This window comes from Patagioenas fasciata, chromosome 3 (genome assembly GCF_037038585.1).
Source record: "Patagioenas fasciata isolate bPatFas1 chromosome 3, bPatFas1.hap1, whole genome shotgun sequence".
Classification (NCBI taxonomy): Eukaryota; Metazoa; Chordata; class Aves; order Columbiformes; family Columbidae; genus Patagioenas; species Patagioenas fasciata.
The window spans coordinates 29,794,104-29,819,308 of NC_092522.1; the positions used below are offsets into that span (position 1 = coordinate 29,794,104).

General features: G+C 40.3%; 1 protein-coding gene across 2 annotated transcripts in view; it reads left to right on the forward strand.

Moving 5' to 3' along the window:
• KCNH1 (potassium voltage-gated channel subfamily H member 1) overlaps positions 1-25,205 on the forward strand; it is a 185,953-nt gene that overhangs the window by 106,323 nt on the left and 54,425 nt on the right. The window lies entirely within an intron of this gene.

Genomic DNA, 25,205 nt, shown 5'->3' on the forward strand with positions numbered 1-25,205 from the left:
TGCTTATCTATGATGTTTCCATTTTCTTACATTTGATTTTTTGGCTCTCTTCATTTCTTCCTGCATGCCAGTTCAAGTTATGTTGTCACAAGTGCATCATCGTAACCTGTAATCTTCAGCGAACCACTTCTGTAGAATTCTATTAAAACTGTAGTGGGTATAATTCTGTTGACATGATTTTATGATGCAATGTAGAAGACAATAATATTACATTGAAAAGAAATTGGAGCACCTATACTTTAAAATACTATGATATAAAGATACTTGAGATCAGCTAAAGAGATATGTTTGATAGATTTTTTTTGTTCCTAAAAACAGTTCTCCATGGTAACTCCCAGGTGCCAAGTAAGTCCTAGGTAATTACACCTGAAAAAATAGAAACCTTTTAATCTTTGAAGTCTGTTTTGTAAAATTAGACTTTAAGCCTACAGTATCTTTTTTATTTTTAACCTAGTGGTGCCATACTGAAATTAAAAGTGTGATGATATTTTTTTATTTGCATATGTTATCAATATTAAAAAAATGCAGCTTTTCAGTATTGGGCAAAGAAGAATGTGCTATCTACACTTTGGTCAAATAAATAAAAGCTCTGGCAGAAAACTGATGTAATTAAAAACTAAGAAGCAAATTTATACTTGAGGATTTCTACATAGGACATTTCTTTCAAATGACACTGAGTTCCTGAAGGACAAGAAGATATACAACTGCAAGATGATTTAGTGAGACCTTCTATTAACAACTAAGTTTAAAAACCAGCCACTTACCTGATGTTGATTAATATAAGAAATAAAAGAAATGGAAGAATTTGTTACTGAGATCACTTAAACCATTGGTGTCACTGACTGGCATGTTTTAAAATAACACTGTTGGTAATGTAGTAAGATGGTCTAAGAATATGTAACTACTTTTTTTTTTTTTTTAACATCAGTAGAAATAACAAACTTTGAGGCATAGAAGGACCAACTCTCTTAAAGCTCACAGCAATGCTAGCAGAGTTGCATCATTTTGGATCTGCTGTGAGCCGAAAGTCCCAATTTTAGAATCAAATGCCTACTCCAGAATTGACACTCTTTCTCACTATGTTCATCAGCATAGCTTATCCAAGCTGAAGTTACAAAACACTTTTTAACCACGGCATCGTAATTCCTGTGCTGTCAATTTTCTACACAAAGTGTTCCTAATAAAAAGGTACAGTTTATTATGGCAATTTCCATCCAGTTATTCAAATAATTGGATTTTAATTGAGTTGCATTCAGCAGAAAAGTGGTGTTGCTTGATAATGGAAGTGAGAGTCTGTTGGCTCTAGGTTAACAGACAGTAATTTTATTTATTTTATTCAAAGAAGCCTGATTGCAATCAGAAAGCGAATGTTCAATAATGTAAATAATGTATCCTTTTGGAAATGCATAGGAGGTACCATACTTTAGAGACTGGATATAATGCATGTTAAAAGGCAACTTTTGAGAGTTTGGAATTTAATCTAGTTTAAATATCTGTGAATCTTTTATAGAAATAGCTCCCTGCCTGTCGCTTCTAACACGTCAACTGGTCTATTTCTGCAAATGGAATTTTGTAGAATTCAGATGAGCTGGTAGCTTCTCTGAGTTATGTTTGTGATGTATTGCATATTCTTTGCAACATAAATACCAGAATTACACTTTTCATTTCCAAATACAGTTTCATTGCTGGCTCCAGAAGTGTTCAACTAGTTGAAGTGTAAATACCGTGTATTCATCCCAAATATATTTATACATATTCCAAATATGTGAAAAAGTAGCTTTGGGGATTTTTTTTTTTGCCTGAAGGATCTCTTGGGTGTATGTTTAGACTTGGTTATTCCTCTGAGGTGTCCCCATCTCCAGGGTACACATACCTTTGCTTGGTCCATGGGGTACTGAGTGTCACTGCATAGTGCAAGGTGCTTTCTAGCCAAGTTTTGCTCAGCTTAAGTGAGCTTTAGCATTGGCCTACTCTTTTACCATGTTCACATGCTCCTTGGCTGCTGGGTGTCCTCCAGTGATCCCTTCCCTCGTGACGATGGGACACCTTGTCCCAGACCCTTCAGTGCCAAGGTCTGGTTCCACTTACTACCAATGGTGACCGAAATCCGCAGACACGCACGCACATTGTAAGGTACCAAATCTAATTGATCTTGATCTCAGCTAACTCTAGAGCTGGATTTAGGAAAAGTAAAAAGCATCTTCCCTCCATTACCTGTGCTCCTCTTCCAACCAGTCTTGAATGTGCTTTGAACTGAGCTTGGAGGGCAGAGTGTTTGTCTTCTCTTGGTGCCCTCCCTAGTGTGCTAGGGCTGCAGTTATGAAATGTTACTGCCCACGACATCTTACGGCTTAGTGACCAAGGGGGTCACTTCCAGAGCTGTCCCTGGCATGCTGTGGATGTCCATGTCTGTGCTGTGAAAACAGTCTCCTTTCACTCACTTTCTTGGCAAACACGGGTGAAATAGCCTCTTTTCTGAAACTGTCAGCTCACTGTCAGGTGGCTCCCCGAGCAGCTTCCTCAAGCAACTGAAATCTCTCCTGAAGTTATTAGCTGTCTAGTTACCTTTGGCTGGAGCTCAGACTTACGGTAGAAAACTTTATTTTACCTGAAGAGGAAGAGAAAGGAGACCTTTAATTAACTCTTTCTGCTGCCAGTCATTGACATTTTCATGGTAATTGGAAGCCAGGGAGAATCAGCTGCTCCATCTATTTCTCCAACATTTTAAGAAGCTGGAACAGCAGCCTGTGGTCCTGTGTCAGACTCCAGGGCTTTGCAGCTGAAAGGAAGTGGACAGAGAAGTTCTCAGAGCACTTCCTTCTGTAACGACGTTGTGACATTATGGCAGGTTAACTTGATGTTTCCCCTCATTTTTGGAATCTCAGAGAGGATCCAGAGTGTAGACAGTGGGGTTATGTTGGATGGCCAAGGGGCAAACTCACCCTTATAGAGAGTGTGCTAGATGAAAGAGAAGCATTGCAGGTTTGGAGGGCCAGGAGGATTCACAGGCTGGATCGAGCTCTGCTTTTCCCGAACAAATATTTAAACACTTCTGGGTTTCCAGCCTGAACTACATAGCTCTGGGTTAGCAGAAGCATAAGAAGAGAGAAGCTTGCATGATAGTTACTTGCTGTTGTCCTTTGCTTGTGGTAAGGTACAAGTTTGCTGGAACCTTCTTTGGCAATGTGAAAGGCCTTTGGTAGCACTTGCAAACTTTCTGGTTTTGGCTATTGTGTCTCTCCATGTGTTTGAGCTTTGTGACTAATATTAACTTAGAATGGGTTGTTTCAGTGTGTTTGCTCAGTTCATTCTGCTGCAGCCATAAATGATGTTATAGCTCAAATGATCGCACAGACTACATAAAAGAGAGAATTCTTATACATAATTTATTAAGCTGAGATTTCTCCAGTAAGCCATTTTAGCCTGGACAGAGATTAAATGACTAATTCTGAATGCTTTGGAGTATAATGATAGAAAGCGCAAGTTGTTTTTCCAGAAGTTGAAATTTGTGTCCCAGAATAACAGAAGGAATGGAGTAGGATGTAGATATGTTATTTGGGATTTTGTAAGACTGAAGGAAGTGGCAAAGAATACGCTGCATTTTTACAAGGAAAGTGTGATGTAGTGAATTAAAGCCCAACTTTCTAGTCAGGAGATATTCCTTGAGAGCAGTGTAGTCTGTCTCCCTGCCAGTGTAAGATTGCTTACTTTTGTATGTGTAGAGGTGTGCTTATTCCACACCACTCCAACTGTGTCAGTGGACAGGGTTCTCACCACCTCTTTCTAAAAGCTATTTTAAAATAATATAATTGTTCTTTCCTCTTCATAATTAGCTTCACCTTTCATCTTTTTACACTATAAGCTCTAACTAGAGAGGGAACCTCTCTCAGATCAAACATTCCAGGTAGGAATGCTTCAAACCTGGATTCTAGGTCTTGGGGAGTTTGGCAGCAGGTTGTTTTCAGAGATGCAATCCATAGCCTTGTATTCTGCCTTTCCACATGACAAATTTTCCAATTATTTTTCAATGTATAGGTTTAAAACTTTTATCCCAGAATTCCTTCTGGTGTGGAAGGCTGAATTACTGGAAGATTTTAACAAAGCTTTCTTAAAATAAGCAAGAAGCGTGAAAGGTTTTAATTTTAGAACATTGGCTATTTGATGATGGATTTCAGAATGGTCGAACTGACAGCCTGTTTCTTTCTTCTGTGTTTTTACTCACCAAAACAATCTCATCAGTCCTGTGGGAAGAGGGGTTTGATGCTTGACTGGCACGCATCTTGAAGCACGGAACATCCAGAACACTGGACATGACTGAGAGGTCTGGATGGATCTCTGGCTTGGGAGTTATGTCGTATTAGCTGGCCAGGAGGCAAAGTTGTCATTTTCCAAAAAATCTTCAAAATGTAAATAAGTACTTAAGTACTTAACTCCCATGCTGCCTTTTAAAAGCTATTCAGGTAGTTGAATGTTCTTATATTCCCTGTTTCTCTATGCCAATCTAAGTAAAACACATTTTATTCTGTTTCCTCATTGGTAGATTCCATATTGTGTCTTCACATCTTCTTTCTGCCTCGGACAACTTAAGTTTTATCTGTCTTTAACAGATAACTGTTTATATAGCTCACAAATATTTGTGCAAGTCATCTTTGCACCCTGGACTGAAAGTGCTCTGAGGCACGTTGCATGTTGTTAGGTTTGCATGTCTGCTATGAATAATTTAAGTGAAGTGACTGTCAGTGAGTTGAAACCACATGCTTTGAGGGGGACGTGCCCTTGGATTTCTTCTTCTTCCTTGCAGCTTGTTGGACCCCTTCAGGTAGAGCCTTACTACCCAGACTTGGAGAGGATTTGTCCAACTGCAAGCATTTAGCGTTCATATTTCTACAGTTATTGTAAGTGTTTGGCCCAGAGCATCTCCGTGAGCTTTCAGATATATCATCTTAAAAGTTTGGTTTCCAAAACTTTTAAACTCTAAAGTTATTTCTGTTCTATTTAAATCCATGTGGCCTTGAGCCTTAGGGTATTGTGCTTATATAGAGGGGGATCTGGCTACAGACAAATAGTTTACATAGTGGGAATGTATATGTACAATAGCAAGACATAATGAAATAAGAACTTCTAAGACAATGTAGTGGATTGACCTTGGCTGGTTGCTAGGTGCCCACCAAGCTGCTTTATCACTCCCCCTTCTCAACAACAGGAGAGACAAAGGGAGAAAAATATGATAAAAAGCTCGTGGGTAAAGATAAGAACAGAGGGATCATTTACCAATTACCATCATGAGCAAAACAAACTTGACTTAGAGAAATTAATTTAATTTATTACCAATTAATCAGAGTAGGATAAAGACAAATAAGAACAAATCTAAAAAACACCTTCCCTCACCCCTCCCTTCTTCCCAGGCTCAAATTCACTCCAACTCTTCTCTCTCTTCCTATTGAGCAGTGCAGGAGGTGGAGGAGCGCATGGTGCAGTCAGTTTGTAATGTTTGGTCTCTGCTGCGGCTTCCTCTGAACTCTCTTCCCCTGCTCCAGCATGACGTCCCACTCATGGGAGACAGTCCTTCACAAACTTGGTCACAAATATTGGTCTTCACTATGGGCTGCAGACAAATCTCTGCTCTGGCATCTGGAGCACCTCTTCACCTGCCTTCTTCATTGAGCTTGGTGTCTGCAGAGCTGTTTCTCTCACATATTCTCACTTCTCTCTCTCAGCTGCTGTTTCACAACATTTTTTACCATTTCTTAAATATGTTGTTGCAAAGGTGCTGCTAATGTCACTGATTCGTTCAGCCTTGGCCAGTGGCGGGTCCGTCTTGGAGCCAACTCAAACTGGCTCTAACATGGGGACAGCTTCTGGTCTCTTCTCACAGAAGCCACGTCTGAAGTCCCCTGCTACCAAATCCTTGGCATGTAAACTGAATACAGACAAAAAACCTGTTCTTTGTATTCAGTACATGATACAATTTCATGAAAGTTTTAACTGTAACTTAGATTATGTGGGGAAGCAGTGAAACACTTCTTTAAACTGCTCTTAAATGACTAATTCCTTTTAAACTGATTTGATGCATTAATCACTTGAGATGCCTTCTCCTACTATCAATAATCAGCAATTTTTCATCCATTTAGATGCTGTAGTATAATGTCTGTACAATTGTTATAAAGAAATAATGTAGTATACCATACAAAACAAGATATGTATTTCCCCAAAGGAACGTCACATTGAAGTTCTGGTAGGTCACTCGCTAGTAAATCCCATTAAAATAAAAGTGACCTAGTGATCAATAGGTATCAATAACCCTCAATAAAATAAATTGATGGAGAGGAAGCTCAACATGAGCCAACAGTGTACCCAGGTGGCCGAGAAAGCAAATGGTATCCTGTCCTGTATCAAAAATAGCGTGGTCAGCAGGACAAGGGAAGTGATCCTTCCCCTGTACTCTTCATTGGTGAGGCCACCCCTGGAGTATTGTGTTCAGTTCTGGGCCCCTCAGTTCAGGAAAGAGATTGAAGTGCTGGAGCGGGTCCAGAGAAGAGCAGCAAGACTGGTGAAGGGACTTGAACACAAGACCTATGGGGAGAGGCTGAGGGAGCTGGGGTTGTTTAGTCTGGAGAAGAAGAGGCTTAGAGGTGACCTCATCACTATCTATAACTACCTGAAGGGAAGTTATAGCCAGGTGGGGATTGGTCTCTTCTCACAGGCAGTTAGCAATAGGACAAGGGGGCATGGGCTTAAACTCTGCCAGGAGAAATTTAGGCTGGCTATTAGAAAGAAATTCTTTACAGAGAGAGTGGTCAGGCATTGGAATGGCCTGCCCAGGGAGGTGGTGGACTCACCGTCCCTGGAGGTTTTTAAACTGAGACTGGACATGGCACCTAGTGTCATGATCTAGTAAACAGACTGGAGTTGGACCAAGGGTTGGACTTGATGATCTCTGAGGTCTTTTCCAACCCAGTCGATTCTGTGATTCTGTGTGATTCTGTGATTCTGTGAATTTGGAATTACAGTTCATCTTAAAATGGAAGAATATGATTCGTTTGTGAAGCTGATACTAAAGCCATAACTGCCTTGAAGTATCTTCAATAAGAGAATATTTCCTGTTCTGTCCTATCAAAGATTTCTAATTTTTCACATGTTGATCACTAAATACTTAAAGATAATTTGCATTCTGATCACTGAATCAGAAATTAAATCTGTACAGACTGAATTTATAAAATCCAATGTGTTTTCTAAGTATGGAAAGCTATGTCAATGTTATGTCAAAGACGGACATTCCAATGATAGTCAGTCCTTGGAAAAAAGATGTGGTAAATAGAACACGTTCTGGTCATCCTGAGATGGAGGTTAAGCACTTTCTTCATTAATCCAGAAATGGGATCGATATTTTGTTTTTTTAATCACATTTTGAGTAGATAGACCTGCTTGAATTGTTTTTGAAAGTTGTGTTGTTTCTTTTTTTTTTCTCAATGACCCATAAAATATGCAGCCTTAAATGTAAAAAAAAAAAAAAAAAATCTGACTTTTCAAAATCTATAGTGTGTTCATGAAGTCTTCCCATGTATGGTAGAGCTATTCTGGGTAGATGAAAAATACAGTTAAAAAGGTTGATGGTGAATTAAAATAAAATTTGTTTTCAGACTATTTTAATCCTTAAAAAAAGGAAACATATTTGGCTTCTGTAAAGCTATTTTCAGATGAGTAATAGAAAGTTAATGTAAAAAAGGGTTTTCCCTTATTTTTAACATGCACAACCGCCCACATCAGCTTGTTTATCAGAAGAACACATTACTTTGATTTTTACCCTCCTCCACCCACATAGACTAAAGCATAGAAATAATTTTAAATAGACAAAGGTTACTTACTGTGACTGAGGATTCCCCAGAATAGCTCCCATAAGCCCTTTTAATATAGAAAATGATTTTCCTAGGAACTGGGGAACTTCTAAATCTTGGCCTACCACAGGGGACAGAAGACTACCATCCAGAAGACAGTGTAACTGCTCTTAGGGAGTCTGGGAGTCTGATCTTCTTTGTGAAAACAGTGAAATGCTTGCTACTATTTTTACAGTAGGAGGGATTAATCCTTAGTTTAAACTCATATTTTTCTTACTGCTGTGTTGCCTTAGATAAATAGAAGTGCAATACGGATACTGAAGGGAGGCTGAACAGCAGCCTATGTACTGTGTTACATTGTGTGCATGGAGCGCAATCCCCTGCTCACAGTTAAGCGTACTGCAGTGCCTTAGCCCACTTTCGGACCAAGAGTGTTCCAGAGGCATTCAAAAGAGCTTCTGCCCTTTCTCCAAAGCCTGAAGTCCATCTTTTACTGCTTACCATGACTAAGTGGCCAGAGTTTCAAAATCTGTCTATATTTTATTTATTTAAAAAATAAAATAAATTTATTATTGGTGCCTGTCATCCTTCTGTGTGTAGATTTATAATAACTGGCCTATTGCTGAATCTCTCAAGTAATTAAAACATTATGCACTTTTTCTAATATATGAATGCTGTTGCACAGGCTTTTTGCCTGTATGCGCCATGATCTATCATGTATTATAACTGCACTAATTATATCAATGCCTTGGTAACCTCTGTGCCCTGGTGAGTGTATTTTCTGATATACCCTAGTGCTTCATACACTGTGGAGCTTTACTGACCAAGTGAAAGACAGAACAGTGACCTAATATCCTCCTGTGGTTTTTTTCAACTCTAAGAATGATCTCTCCTGTCTGTAGTCTGGGAAGCAGCTGACTCTAGAACAAACTCTTATTAAAAGAGTGTGATTTCCTGGCATAATAGCTTTGATCTTCTGGTCTTCTCTAAGGTCATTAAAAGCTGAACTCATAGGACTGGAAATCCAAACACTTAATCTATTCAAGACTCTCCATGAAGGAGAGAGACTGTAGATAACTGTGCAGTGTGAAAGTTGAGTTACAACTGCAAACCTAGATCCTTGAGCAATGAAACTTCATAATCTAAGTGATCAGATCGGTCCTTTCTTCAGGTCTCCAATGCAAGCTGAAATAGCTGCTGTCTAGGGAAGGAAAAAAAAAAAAAGGAATAAAACTCTGGAGGTTACTACTCATGTTGTGTAGAGAGTTTATGATCCCTGCTCCAGACCAAACCCTACCTACAGCTTGTCTCTTTTCTTGCTTGAATGTTGAGATCTTTATTGTAACTGTGAGCTCTTGGATAGTGACACAAAGTAGGTCCTTTTCCTCTTTGTCTACCTGAGCCAGTCTCCCTGGCTTGTCCAAGGACTCTATTTGATACGCACCATGATGTGCATAAAACAAGTAGCTCACCTTAGATGTGACGAATACCGTTAAGATTTTGTGTGAAACAAAGCAGTTTCCCAGCTTGATTTATGGACCCTGGGAGGTGCCTACAGTGTTTGTGTCAAATTATCCTGCATGATTAGACACCTGTTATTTTTCCTTTATCAGTTCTTGAGAATCAGTCTTCTAGTTGCCTTTGAGCAAGTATCTTGCTAGGGTGATAAAGCCAGGAGTGTACCACATTCCTTTGTCTCAAGCCTGTTGCAAGAGTCACACAGGTGATGTGGTGTCTGATGTCAACCTGCTTGACAGGCCACTGCCCATTCCAGCGTGACAATGAAGTGTTTGACTGCTGAACATGAAGTGGAGTAACTACTAGGTGTGGCATTGTGAAAGTTGTTGAATTTGAAATCCAGTAAGCTTTACCACCATGGGAATGAACCAATTGCAAACAAAACTTGCTATGGCACCATGCCAGTCACCTGCTATGACCATCACTAGTGACTATTGCCACAGCTAAGGTCAAGTGGTGGGGAGGGCGTTGTGTTGGGCTGTGGCTCAGTATAAGAACTTGCTGAAATACTTTGAGAGTAGGATCACGAATCAGCCCCTCTTTATTTGGTATTAGCTTTGCAGCAGGTAATTGGGTTTTTCCTCAAACTATGTATGATTCCTTCCTGAAAAAGAAGTGCATTGCCATGTCAAACACTTGTTTGGATTCAGATTTTCAAACAGAAATATGATACTTGACACTGATGTAGAATATTAAAGCCCTATGCAAATGAATGTACCAAGTGTTTTTAGGGTAACTTTTCTAAATCAGTGACCTGCAGAGGGGGCTTAAACTCAGCTCCACTTGAAAACACTGTCAGTATTGTCACTCTTGCTATCACTTTTTTTGGTTCCCACTCATTTTCTACTTACTACATTCCAAAATGGGGTGTGAACTTCAGTATCTTGTGTAAGGGCACTTACATATATACACTGAGTTCAGTAATATCACCCTCAACAGAAGCAGGAGCATACAATAGCAGACTACTTTGAGTGTACTCAGCATCCCAAAATACTGTCCATATAGGACTTGGAGTGAGAATAGTGCTATCCACGCTGGACAGCTGGATATGAAGTGTTCTTAATGAAACACAAGTCCAAATGCATTGTCTGCCTGTGCAGCTGTGAGACAGCATAATGTTTTTGCCAGATTTTTATCAGGAGCTAAGTCTGCTAAATCCATTTTTAATTAGAACAGCATTATGAATGTGAAAAGTTGACACTGAATTAAAGTCATATTTGAGACTTGAATACTACGTGCTTTTGTTCCCGTATAGTTAGGTGTTTCTTCTTTTTATCACCATCTTTTGGTGTCTTTTCCAAATACAGAAAGGAAAATGCTCAACATGTGCCTTGGTCCAAGTCTTTGTGACTTGGTCAAACCACATCTACACCAGGTTTCCAGCATGTGTCCCCAGGAATCATGCAGCCAGCCCAACCTGGCCTTGTCTTGCCATTCATCTAAAGGTACTATGCCTTCAGCTTAACATTTCAGAGGATGTGCTTCCATCATCCTGATTAGCTTCATGCTTGGTCATTTCTCCCGTATGCTCTGTGAAAAGTATACCACACAACTAAATTATTTTGTGATTTATTTACACAGCTGACATCAGATGACTCAAGACAATTTCTGCCAAAATAATTTTGTAACACATTGGATGTTTTACTTTGTAAACTGCCATAAGCATTGGCTTTGTGTGAAAATGCAGAATTATGTTCCCCTTTTGGAAATGTTTTTTTCCTTTATTCTTAAAAAAAAAAAACAAAACCAAAAACAAAAGCTACAACAAACACCTAACAAAATCCCCACAAAAATACCAGGACATTACCCTTTAAAAAGAGCTAATAGTATACACAGGTTGACCAAAACAAATAAATCCGTATCTCCAATCTTCAGGGTCAATGTGTGTTTCTTTTACAACAGTTGAATAAATAATGTAAACTCTAGCATTCTTTGCACTGTTGCAGAAGTGAGGCATGTTACAGTCTTCCTTCAAGTAAGGGAGTGGGCAATTTGTTAATTGTTTTCCAAGGTTTCACAGGAAAGATGTTATTTATGGCCCTTTATTATCTCGATTAATGAAAACAAAATTGCTGTTGACTTCTATTACATATTTGATCAGATAGTTTAGGCTAGAGGTGAAATATGAAGATGCTGTAACCCTTGCCCACGTTATGGTACAAAGTAATAGCAGAGGAATAAAATAGCATTATCTCTAACAAATGGATATTGGCTTTGCTATTAGAACTATGTTGTAGCCTAGAAACATATTATTAGCCTCTGATTTCCCTTGACTGCATTTTTCAAATTGCTCAGGCAGCAAGTCTTGTAGAAGTTGCATTGGGTAGTTAAGTGGCTTATATGCTTTCAGTGATTATCCTGTACCCTTTCCAAAAGATGAGATTCGCATTTAGTCCAATGACAAATTCATTGGAGTAAGTGGAAGAAGTAATAATGAAAAGCTTTTATTTGGCGTGTAATTTTGGAACAGTTCTATCCTTTAACATGAAAGCATTATGATCTTCTTTGAAAGTAACATTCAAAACTGTAATTTGCTTTTGATAATCAAGACAGTTCATAAATGACCTTCATTGTTCATACCCAAACCATCCTGTAACACAGATGTAGCTATGAAAAGAGTTTGAAGAACTTGTGGCTTCTGGCTTGTAGTACATTTCAGAAATGAATGACTGTTCGTCTAAGTTTGTTATTGATCTGTTATTTTAATGATATCTAGTGTATTTGTTAGTGATATGAAGGCTTAACTTCAAAAATACCAAGGGGGTGTTTCTTATTATGCTCTCTGAAAATCTGTCATTAAATATAGCATATTGCTTGTTTTACCACATTTTCGAATCAGTAAGGTTTTCCAAACCCCATCATTGTCACCAGAGTGCTGTTCAGAAAGCCACACTTTGTAGAATTATAAAGCCCCTACCAGATTACCTTTCATAATACTGTCGTTTTCTTAGAGTTGCAATTGCTTTACTGAACATTTTAAGGTTTACAAGTGGGCACTTCATCCACAGATCTCATATGGGGTTTTATTTCTTTATAAGATATTCAATAATTTCTTGTCCTTATGTGAATGGAAACTCACATGTAGAGGATTAAGTGAGTTGCTGGATTGTAAAGTGTCTCTCAGTGACGATGAGGGACAGAACCAGGATTTTCTAGCCATATGCTCTACACAGTGTAGAAGAACTTTGAAGGTTTGCAGCATGTAGCATTACCTGTTGAATTATACCACGTGTAGTGGAAGAGCAGACTCTAATTTTGTGCAGCAGTCTTGCAAAAGGCCATTGCGTCTGCTTTCTGTCTGAAAGACAAGTCATCCTATGAATAATAGATATTGAATAGTACATACAAAGTGTGCTAAAGGAAGCAACGAAATGAGCAAAAACAAGGACAAGGTTGCAAAGAGAGACTAGAAAAACAGTACTTGGAACACAAGCTTGTTCCTCTTCCTGCATCTTCCTGCATCTACACTGCATCTACAAAGAGAGCCCCTCAGTAGATAAGCGAGTTAAACAGCATCCAGCAGAGAAAGAGGCAGGAGATAAAAAGAGTGGAGTGTCTGGTATCTCTCCATGGAGATGGGTGGAAAAAACTGGATGAATGGAGCAGCTGGTGGTATGTGATCCACAAGGCCATACAGTAGTAGGTGACTGGGGACAGAGGCAGCTTATTCGCAGTGTTTTCATAGACCAGGTGGACACAATAAAAGCAACCAAGAACAACCTGAAATTGTCTTATTTACCAACTTTTCCCCCAGCTGGCTGCCAAGGAAACCCTTCTGATCACACCATTGGCAGCCTGTCTGCCACCCCTTCCTGCCAACAGAAGTTGCAATACAGCAACATCTGTGCTCTCATGATCCCTGAAGAATATTATTAAAGCAGCCAAAAGAAAGACATGAATAAGTCAGGAGTACTTGAGTACCTTCCAGTGATGTTACGTCACTTGAGTTGCTTTCTCAGCTATCTGGATATCCTAGTATCTAAGTCTAACCCTACCTGCACCATGCCTTCTAGAAAGTCTGATGTGAGGCCACTGTGCTGCAGGCAGCGTCATGTCTTATTACTACCACAGTGTCCTAGAACCAGGGGTACCCAACATGCTTTTTCAAAAGCTGAATGACATGGATATGGAACCTACCTTTCCCACTGGGCAGATTATGGTGCAGGCCCTGTGCCATGGTGATCATCAAAGGCAATCTTAATTGATATTTCCACAAGGTAACCCAAATGATTTCATGATGGATCCTGCTGCTCCTGCTCCTCCCGTGTGTATGTCAGTGACAAGGCTGCTTAAGGACCAGAACAGAAATAGCACTTGCATCCTGTAGCCCTCCCACCTTAGAGAAACAACATGTGATCAAGCTGGAGGCTGCTGCTCTGCGGTTGCTGGATGAGTGCTGAACGTGGGTTTGTCAAACTACCCAGACTCGCTTAGCAACCGTGTGTGCGCTTGGGATGTGCTGAGCCAGCCTCAGCACACCCTGCTGCCTGTCCCTGCCTGAGCATGCCTGCCAGGTCTTGTTTTCCCTTGAGAATCCCTCTGCATGTGTGTTCTACTCTGTTTTGCCCACCAGCAGGTGAAGCCCACACCTGCTTGCTCACTCAGCCTTGAAGGTGACCTGAGCCAGCCATGTCCATTCAGACAGCTGGTATGTCTTATGCTCTGTGAGCTGTGTCACATTGCTGAGTTGTGAGAGCATCTTCTCAGGTGATAGTGCTGGAGCCAAGAGCCCAGGGAAGAGGGGAGAAAGGGTGTTCTGCCTCAAGTGAGCAAACATGTCTGCTGGGACAAGCGCCTAGAGGTCAATGATAGTTGGCTTTTCAGGTACAGCCCCCATGGTGGGCCTAGGGAAGCAGATGGAGCAGGATGACCTCTCAAAGATCTGGATCTCTCCTGAGTCTGATTTCTTTCTCCGTTCCCCTCACCTTGCCTTAAGAAGTCATGACAGGTGGCAGAGCTAGGTAGGATGCCTTCCATATAACTGAGTTGTTTTATGGGAGTGTGCATGGTGTGGACAAGCAGTGTGTGTATCCAAGTCTAAATGGGCTTAGCTGCAAGGCATGGTGGTATCCACGGCAGTAGGTGCCCTCTCAGGGCTGCACTGAAGACAAGTTAGAGTTTACTGGAGACACCAGGCTGGGTAGCAGCTAAGAAAACAACATTCATGTTCCAGCTTGAGGCCATCTTGCATGCTCGGTACTCAGGAATGTTCTGAAAGAGCCGTGTGGCACTGAGTGTTGTTAATTTTACTTCAGGAGTGTTGATGTTAATTGGCCTGGAAGAAAAGATTTTTTTAAAGGATTACTGTTCTTCTGAGCTATTTAGAGGTTTCTAGCACAAATTGTTCAAAACATAAACTGTTGCTTTGAAATCCCGCACAGTTCAGTGGAGGGTATTTTGTGGCTCATGGAGCTGTACAACAAACAAATAGGAACAGTTCTTATCTCTGGGAGCCTCCTAAAATGGATCTGACATTGGTGGAGAATAGTTCTGTTGAAGAACTTTCTGATCCTTCTTCAACTGGAGGTTTCTAGTCCCTTTATTTTGGTAAATGCTGAATCAATTCTTTGTATGGTCAGAGTGTAAGGCAAGAGTGAGCAGATAAGAGTAGGGTGGGAAGAAGTCTTTTAATACATTAGTAACAAGCTAATCAAATTCCTTTGTAATGGATGTCATGTAAAGGTAGCTAATATTAGTTGGTATTTTGCTGTTGCTGAATCAGTGGCTCTTTTGTTCCCATGTGCTCATCTTAGGACATTCTAATCATCACTGTGTTAGAAAGCTTCCCACTTTATTTTTTCTTCAGGGTATAGACATTGTAACTTGCACTTATTGCAGAAAGAGAGTGAACAATGAAAGATCTCAGAAAGACTTTCTTTAATAGCATAGTATTAATTGGTAAAGATCGTTTTCCAGTCCAAATATTCTTTGTTTACTATTAAAAAAGCTTCAATTGCCTTTAGATATCCTATGTGATTTAGAGAAACAGACAAATGATTTAATTTTTATTTTGTTTTATACTGCAATGGAGCAAACAACAGATTTGGAACAAGCTGCTTGCTAGACCTTGGAAATTAAACTGCTCTTTTTATTGGGCACTGGTAAAGTGTCTCTGCCTTTCCTGATGGCAGACAAGCCTGAAATACATTGACTCATGCTTGTTAGGATTCCATCAGGCTCCTTTTATTTTCTTGATTATGATTTTATTGCTGCCGCCAAGGCAGGAGCTCCTGCTTTGATTTCCCTTGAAACTTGTGCTTACCAGAGAGCTTCTCCCCCTAGAACCTGGTGTGAGTTACATCACGAGAGCCCAAGGTACAAAGCTATGACTTGTCTCTGGGCAGCTATTTAATGCAGAACATTGAAGCTTTTTCTTACCTCCTTTAAGTGAGGATCTTTGTGCATGCAGCATTAGCTGAGATTGGAGCAGAGGCTTTGGAAGACAACAATAGTCTAATTTTAACTCCCAAATCTAACAGTTTTGATAAGACCATTGTTGAGAGCAATATTTTGGTGACTGAATGTGGTACTTTGAAGCACTCTTGTTCATGCCGTTCTTGATCCTTAGTAAATTTTCTCAAAGCTGAAAGCCAGTAGTTAGCAGCTTTCACAGAAGTGTGGGAGCTTCAGGTGAGCGAACCACTAACTTAAGTGCCTTGAGCAATCATGAGTGCTTTCTCCCTGACTTGCCTAACACACTCTAAGATAAGATGCTTAAAGGCAGACTTCTTGCTTGCCTGACACCTTTTCAGGTTCTGAAAGTGCTATTAATAACTCATTTTCACCTAAGTAGTTTTAGTTCCTGTACCACTAAAATAGTAATAGTATATTTACTTTTTTTTTTTTTTCCCCCATTTAGTTCTGTTCAGGTTTACACAGGCTCACATTCTGCCTTTGTCACCATGTTTTTCAAGTATCTTCTGGTGGGGCATAAAGCAAAAGCACTAGTATCTGAACATCTGCCATGTGTAATTAGTTCTTTACTGTCTTTTTTCCTTGGGCAAGTAAATGTATGTTCAGTACAGTGGTTTATTTTGGTAGGGTTTCTTAGTTTGTCTGTGTTAAAGAAGGTGGAGTCTGTGTATAGGGTACAACAAATGGTAATAATTTCTTAAAAGCAAGGTGAAGTAGTGCCCCATCTAATATTGCACATAATTATGCTTCCTTGATGAGGCTCATCTTGTGGGCAGTATGGTTATTGTCCCCTAGGAGTAAAAGGCTAAAAGGTTGTTCACTGGAATTACTTCTGTCTTTTAAAAGACAAACTATGTTTCCTCTCTTTTAAGTATTTCAAGACTGTTACAAATATGACTATGTAAAGATCAGCAGACAACACAGTGGCAATGCAGTAGGTTTTCTTGTTTTGTTTTAAGAAAAATATACAATAAAAGAATATTCCAATCTTGGTATTTCACAGGACGTCATTTGATATTTCTCTTGATTTTACAAAATTTGAGTGAAATCCCACACTGCTAAATGTAAATTAAGTTCTTCATATTAATGCTGGTAAAAAAAAAATAGTGTATTTTCAGGCATTAGAAGATTAATTGTTGGCTGATCTCTTCTGTTACTGGTGAGAAAGAGAAAACTGTTACTTGTTCCAGAGTTGCACAGCATTTGAAGATCCAGTTGTTGCAGCTGCTGTATGTCTGTAATGAACTGAGTACTGCCTAAATCTGTGGGGCTTTTTAATGGATGTACTTATGACTTCCTTCTTTTCTGCTCTGACTCACCTTTTGGCTGTTAAATTGTGTAACCTGCCAGCCGATTGCCTGCTATGAGAAGAGTTGTAGCTTCAGGGATTATTATTCAGTATGTCTAATAATTTTCATGTTTTAGTGATCTATTTTTGGATCATTATGCAATCCACCACTCAGTGGGACTAGGCAGAAGGGAATAGGGCAGGATTGGATGGTAATAAACATAAACCATTTGATGTGGTCAGCCAAGCAGTGGGGGTCCTCTGGGCACAGGTGATCTGCTTAAAGCTCTATTGCTTTGTGGCATTTTGCTGTGGTCTCCCCCAAAATACAAAGCCGTTTCCTGCCACTTAAATCTCTTGGCACTGGGGACAGGAGAGCTTTCAGCAACTGCTGTATAGCTACTGGCAGGACTCTTCTGCTGTCAGGTAGGAGTGCCCCTAAACAAAAGCACATGTATTTATGTTTGTGCGTATAGTAGACAAGGATTTAACTGCAATTCAAAACAGTGTCAATATATGCTAGAAACTGCATAGTAAATCACCATATGTTCCAGAGGAAATGCTAAACAAAGTCCTGCTCGCTTTATATGTGCACAGCTGACTGGCAAGCATAAAGGCAGACTCGTGATGGGGATGCCATCATGTGCTTTTCTTTGCTGTCTCGGAGCATGATTAGAGCCCATCTGCTTCCCTTAGTGCTGGGGAAGCGTAAGGAAACATTCAGCCCAAAGTTTTGGTGCTGGAGTTTGCACACCAGAAAGAAGGGAGCTAAACCTGAGGAGATCTCTCATATGTATTTGTTCTCCATTTCTTTTGAAGTACAGCGTTTTACAAATTGCTTTGAAATTATCTTCCTTCTGTGTGTCGTACTGCTCTGGCTTTACGTCTGTGTTGTGCCAGTCTGACGCTTGCTTAGCTGTAGTTTGCAGACCAGGCATCTCTGGGAGCCAACCTCAGCACTGTGTGCCAGTTAGGCTGGCTAATACAACTGGGGAAGTGGCAGTAAGCATCTCTGTTCTTTTTACCTGTGCCAGCATGGAGTGTTTAATGCCTCACTAAAGCCCTAAGGGCAGACGTTAAGAGGGGTGGTGTTTGCTGACATGTTTGGCAATCTGTTTGGTTTGCATTTTTTTTCCAGGCTCTTTAGGATACTTGAAATATCTGATAGAAAGTCATAGAAAAGACTAATGACTTCTTCTTCTTAGCGCCCCCCCCCCCTTTTTTTTTTTAATAAAACCTAATTTATTTTAATTTTAGCTTTCTTCCAACTCGACACCTGTGTGGATTGACATTGCTGTACAACGATAACGTTGACTGCTGTGACACCTACTGGTCGAGCTGAGCTGAACAAGGGAAGGCTTTGAGTACTTTCTCTTTCCTCTTTTAATGGTAATTGCAGGTAATGAGTTTGGCCCTTGGAGCGAACACAGCAGGGATGGTGTCTCTTGGAACAACTGACACATCTTCTTTCAATAGATCTACCGATACTTTGTGCATTAAGAAATTTAGGTAATCACTTTTCTTTTTGCTTTTAACTGTCTCTTCCATTCATAGTAGCTCTTTAATCTTCACGCTCCTTGTTTCATCTGTCTTATCTTTATTCAAGTTTCTTTTTTATCATCCCTTAATAGTATTGAGAACTGCAAGAAAATCACTTTGAAGGCTTTGCTGAATTGCCTTTCTCCCCTAGAACAGTTCTTCTTCATTATCTGTGATCATTTCTTCGGTGCTGGAGACCTACTATCGTTCTTATTGCCCTGTTAGGCATTCCACTTTTCTGGGAAAGGTAAGGAGCCATTCGAGCAACTCCTTCCGTGAGATCTCATAACTAAGGAGGTTTTGTGAGTATTGAGATAAATGGAGCTTTTCTGTATATATAGAGATAAATATGTTAGTAATTCCATAAAAACCAACAGCTTTGCATTTCCATTGAACCATGAAGAATATATAAAATTTCATAACTGGAGGAAAATTTTCTGTATACTTTTTCAGAGAGATAATTTTTGTGCACTCAAGTAGTGCTGCAATCTTCTAAAAATGCATTCTCCTATGTGTGATTCTGGAACATGCCATTAATCCAAAAAGTTACACAGAGGGCTTCTCAGGTTATTCTTCCTTTGAGAGTCTTGAGGACAATTTATATTCTAGAAGCTTGAGTAGCTTGAAGTAAGTTAAAATTGCATGAGGTGACTTGGCCTGATCTGGTAGTCCTCAGTGGCCGACAGGGAGGAATTCCTGCTGTCTCCTCTTCCGTGTTTCTGGATGCATACTTCTGTCACTCGCTTTATGTCCGGCAACTCTGACACTGTTCAGTCCCCACCTGCAGGCCCATTCAGTTCACTGACCTGGCAAAAAGAGAGAGGATGGGTCATGGGACTTCCCACTCTGATGAGTACCATTGAGTATCAGCAAGGGACAAGAGGTGTTTGGGAAGCAGAGGTGAGAAAAGAGCTGCAGTAGGAAGCAGGTAAGTGAGGTCTCCCCCTTTTTAGCAGCAACAAGCTTTGTCATCTCTTCCTGCCTTTTTCACTTCCCTGGTCTGCCAGCTCTGTGGAATCTTGCAGTGAGCTGTGGGTCATGCTGCCATTCCTCCGTCCTTTTCATTTTCTCTGATTCTGGGTAGGTTCTTGCATTGCATATTTAGTGTAGGCTCTTCCCCCTGTCTAGAGCATCTGGCAACATGACTAACGACCAGCATGCCTTCTCTCTGTCCTCCCTTGGGAAAGATTTGGATATTCCCATGTATCACCATGTTGTTGTGGTGGTTTTGTTGTTGTTGTTGTGGTTTGGCGTGTTTTGTTTTGTTTTGTTCTTGTTTGTTCTTTGTGTGTGTGTGTTTTTGTTTTGTTTGTTTGTTTGTTTTTGTGTCTTGGTGGGGTTTTTTTGCACATGTGGCATTATTTTTGTTAGAAAAGGCCAGTGAAATACCTATCAGCTTTAGACTGAAGTTTGAAAGGTTTGTGAGGGTACTTTTTCTGTTGGTATTTCTGACCCTTAAGAGACCTTCATGTCCTGCCCAAGCAGGCTTTGCCTTTACAGTACAAAGTTATTCCATACCAATGAACAGAATATTTTACAAGAATTTTCCCCTGGAACTTAAATGGTTTTAACATACCCCTGGAAGTTGTGGAGCTGAAGAGAAAATTGGAAACCTAGCAAGGTTTTACATTCCTCGGGAATTCTGTGAAAAGTTGGGGTTGCATATGCAATTATCACAGAAGATTATGGTACTGAGGATTCGTATTGGTGGTCTACAGTAATGAAAAATTGTGCATTGTGTATCAATCTATATCCTAACTAAGAATGAATTGAGATGAGTAAATAAGCTCAGCATCGGAGAGGGAGGGATAGAATCCCTATCAGACAGCTGAGATTGTCAAAGTGTTGCTCACGGTACAGGCTGCTCCTGAGCAGATTGATCAACTTTGCTATGCCAACCAGAATAAGCTTATTTTGATTTTCAACTTTAAAAGATCTGGCTCAGAACACAAAATACACCAGTGATGGCTATTTACTTCTCTGATGCTATTCCGACTCCAGACTTAATTTTAGAAAGTTGGTTTTGGGCAGCAGTGAGTGTTAGTGCAAGGTGCTGAAAAGTTCCTGCTTACCTGTGCCCTCGCTGAGGGCTGAGGGCAGTGGCGGTGATGATGTTCATTATTTCAATCCAGTAACAGTAAAATGTCCTTAGCAAGTTGAGACCCTCAGACTTGCCTATTGCTGCCTGCAAGGAGCAGTCAGCGTGTCAAAGATACTGGTGTGAAGCAAAACAGGTTGAAGCATTATTCCTGTTGTACTGATGGGGAATTATTAGTAATCTCTCTCTGTGTGAAGGGTTGGAGTTACAAAAGACTTCAGTACATGGTGGGACTTTGGAAGCCTGTCGCAGTCTGGTCACCCATTAAAGTCTCTCAACCTTATTAGTAATTTCACTCTACATCTTTGTTATTTTTGATCCCTTGATATTAAATGACTTGCCCAGGTTTGTGCAGGAAGTCTGTCACAGACTCAGGATCTAAACCCAGGTGGACAGATTCCTAGTCCAGGTCCTTAGGCACTTTCTGGGGTGTCTTCTCTGTAAGCTAAGTCCTTAAAAAGAGCCTGTCAGTCAAGTGGCACTTCCAGTAAGCTGTTATACCTCTTACACTAGAAACCTACAAAGTAAACCTGCATTTTGTAGCCACTTTTGCACAGCAATAGTGTGCCTTTTAGTGACATATCAGTACAAACTGTAATTTGAAATCTTGAATTATAGAAATCTCTGAGTCTTATTTTCATCACAATCCTATGCTTAGCTAGAGAACCCTGTGAAGAGAAAACTGACCTTGACTTAATGATATACATCCACGGTGCCTAATTTGTGATGTCATTTATCTGATGGTAAAATTTCAGAGAGTGGGAGACTACAATTTAATTTCACTTTTTTCTGCTGCTGTTGTCGCAGTTTGTCTTTGGTGTTGAGATGTAGTGGGGCACTGTGTACTTTAAAGGTTTCTGTATGGGCTGGCTGGAAATAGAGGTTTGGGTACAGCTCAGACACTGAGGCAGAGCTCTGTCACCTTAATGGAACTCCAAACAACAGAGTTCTGATGTCTCCAGTGCAGACACTCTATTAAATTACTTTTTTTTTCTTTGAATTCTTTTTGTGAGATTGAAAATCTATTACCTAGCAGAGGAGTATCAGTGAACCTCTAAGGCCACTTTGGTTGGTGCCATACCCAGACGTGGTACTCTGTTTCCCAAGGGCCTCTTAAGAGTAGAGCAGGGGCTGGCTGGGTTTTCCCATGCTGAGCTTCCATTCATCATCTTTCTCTGGAATGTTAAAGTCTATGATAACAGGCTCAAATAGAGCAGGCAGGAATGTACTAGCATCCCTTGTATCTTGGTGACTCTTCTCCCAGTCTGCTTGTTCACAGAATCGCAGACTGGTTGAGGATTGAAGGAACCTCTGGGTGTCATCTTATCAACCTCTCCATGCTCAAGCACAGTCACCTAAGACAAATTGCCCAGGACCATTTAATTAATCCTTAGAGATAATGACAGCCAGGAGCCCACAGCAAGTTCCCAAGTCATGTTCAAGAAGGCAGCAGACTGCCCAGGAATCCCTTGTTGGCCACAGCCCATTGCAGCTCCCCTCTTTCCTGGGATGCTGCAGGACCTCCTGTCACATGTAACCCTCTTGGCCCCACGAATGAGCTGTGAGACCCAGGCGGCTGGTGAGGTGGGGCTGCTCAGCGGGCATGCCTTCTGCTTATGGGGTGAGGAGGTAGGCAGCTTCTCCTTCTCACACGGAGTCTCCTTCATGGCGTTGTCTCTGCAGAGCTACAGTGAAGAGTTTTGTCAGCGTGCCTGCTAAATGTTTGCAATCAGGAAATGGGAGTTGTTAGGCTTACGTGCGCCCCATGTACTCAACGTCACAGAGACCAAAAATAGAAATGTGATTTTCTTTATAACCTTGTGCGTCAGCCTGAATAGTAAGAGATTCTGTGCCTCTGTGTTGCATTCTTCTTTTGCGTTACTGTAAAGATATCTGATTGAATACTAAGTATTACTTGTTATATCAAAACCCACAATGGGATGCTCCTGCAATCTTTTATTGTTATATTGAGTCTCTTTTTTTGTAGTGCAAATAACAATCACTCGTATATATTTTGTGCCTGTTGCAGCATCTTCCTGCTTTCCTCTCGGATCTTTGTATGATGGCAGAGCATTACCTATAAGCAATGAAGTAAGGAAGCACTTTGATAAAGTCTGGGAGATTGCACATAGCTTTTCAGGTTTGCTTAGTAAGAATTAATAGATCTACAAACTGTTAAAAACAAATGAGTCACATCTCTTTCCAGCTTCTGCACCTGTGCAGAAGGAGCAGGTTTGGAGTAAACTCCAGAGAGATTGTAGGGATATATGGTGCCTACTTCCAGCCCTTGTCTAGGGTTTGAGTCATCATATTCGAATTTCAGGATTACAGAGCAACATGATAGGAGCCATTTTACATGTCAAGATAAAGTCCATCAAGTATAATCACTGACTTCGGGTTCCTTTCTCCTTCTTTGCTTACTGATGCCCTCTGGAGTGTTTAATTTACACTGTTGCTGAAACTGAAGTCTGTGTTTTTTATATTAGTTACCTTTTTTAAAAGCTTTTATCAAGTTCTTGTGAAAGATGTACTCTTCCTTATTAAGTCCAGAGTATATTATCAGTCTACCAAATTTCATATGTAACAGTTAAGCAAAGTGAATTTGCACCAGAACATAAGTGCAAATAATTATTTACTCTCAAACAATTGAAGATATACAAACTTGGACCTGATGAAAACCCGATTAACAATGTTGTAATGCACACTTGGTGGCAGAGGCAGCTCCAGGGTGACTCTGTATTTGTTTCTGCCTGCAAGCATTAGCATGCACAGCTTTGGTGCAGTTGTGCTCCAGAACTGTGCACGCAATCATTCAGTTTGTCCTGATAAATGAGAGTGCTTGTGCTTGCATTTTTACTAGCACATCTTCTGAGCATACATTTGAATGCTGTGGTTTCTAAACCACCTTCATTTTGGGGTGAATGCAGTTTTGCAAAGCCAGTGAAATTACTTGTTGAAAATAAAAGGGAGATCTCTGGTTTTCTCTCATTTATGTAAAACAGAAAAAAAAAAGAATAACTGGGGCTCAGGATTGTAACTGTGGAATCCACAGTTCTGTGGCTGTAGTTTGGTTGGTATCTTATAACAAATTCTTACTCGAACTCTTTGAGACCATAGGCACAAGCATGAAGAGATTCCTCCTCTCAGAGGTCCATCTAACCAGGTGTCCGGTGTTGGACAGTGTCTGGTGACACTGCCTAGGGGACAGCGCAAGTGCAGGATGAAAATGTCACAGTACGTTTTGGAATAATCTTCTGGCACCCAGCCAGTTAGGGGAAAGGAGCACAAACAGTTTGTTAGTATTTAATAACCCTTCATGTGTTTTTCTTCTACAGCTGTGTCCTGGTACCTTTTGAATCTCCTTAAAGCTAAAAAAAAAAAATTAATAGGGCCCATGAGAAGGAGATCCGAAGGTTAGTAGCCAGCTGCATGACAAGGGCTGTCTTTCTTGGTTTCAACATACTAATATCATTTGATACCCCTTAATTCTTTTATCAGAAGTGAGGATGAGTAAATGTCCCCTGTCCTCTTCCATGACACTAATGATTTTATAGCTCTCTGTAGACAGCTTTGTGCTTCCCTTACTCTGCTCCTTCTCTCTCTTCCTCTCCCCCACCCTCAAGGAAGACGTGAGACTACTTGTTATTCACAGCTTCATACTGAATTTGACTAATACAGCATAATGAGAAAAAATGATGATGTAAAATTGTTTTCACATTTTCAAAGTCAGGTGTTTCACTTCATAATGGTTTAATTTGGAAACACAAACCAATGTAAGTAGAAAAAAGAAAAACCCTTGAGAATAAAATGAAGCATTTTTCTTGATTCAAAGTAGATCTTTTGAGGACGTTTTCAGGACCTTACTTCCATGATAAACCAGCATTTTTTGGATTTTGTACCATACAAGGCAGATAACAGGGGTTTTTTTCCTTTATTTTTTTGAGAATCAGATGTTCTCCCGCAGTCCTTGCTCTGCCCAGCAGCGCTCACAGCCCTTGGACCTGCGCCTGTTCCTCAGTGGGAGCCAGGTCAGACTGATGGCACTGGCTGGCAGCGCCCCAGCTTCTAGCCAAAATCCAGGATGCACAGGCTCTATAGAAAAACAGGTTTCACTGTGAAGAAGTTACTCTCCCTGCAGCTTTTGTTTAGATCTCAGTACAAGAGCTTTTGGCTTTGCTGCTTCTGGTTTGGAATCGTACCTTTTCTGACTGATTTAACAGCTAAGGGCGCAGGCTAATCGTCAGTTTGACTCTCAAAATTTCAGTCTGATTGCTTATTGTAAAATTAAAAGTAAATCACAAAATGCCCCCAGCTTAAATATATATAGATATTAATACTATGATACTATGCAAAATGTCAGACAAATATGGACACAAGGCAATTTTAGTCTTCCTAGATACAAACCACCAACTTCAGAAACCACAAGTACATCATCAGGCCCTTCTTTTAACTTTAAGCTATTTTTGTAGCTAACATGCAGAATCATCAAAACTTCTCTGTGGTTCTGTGGTAT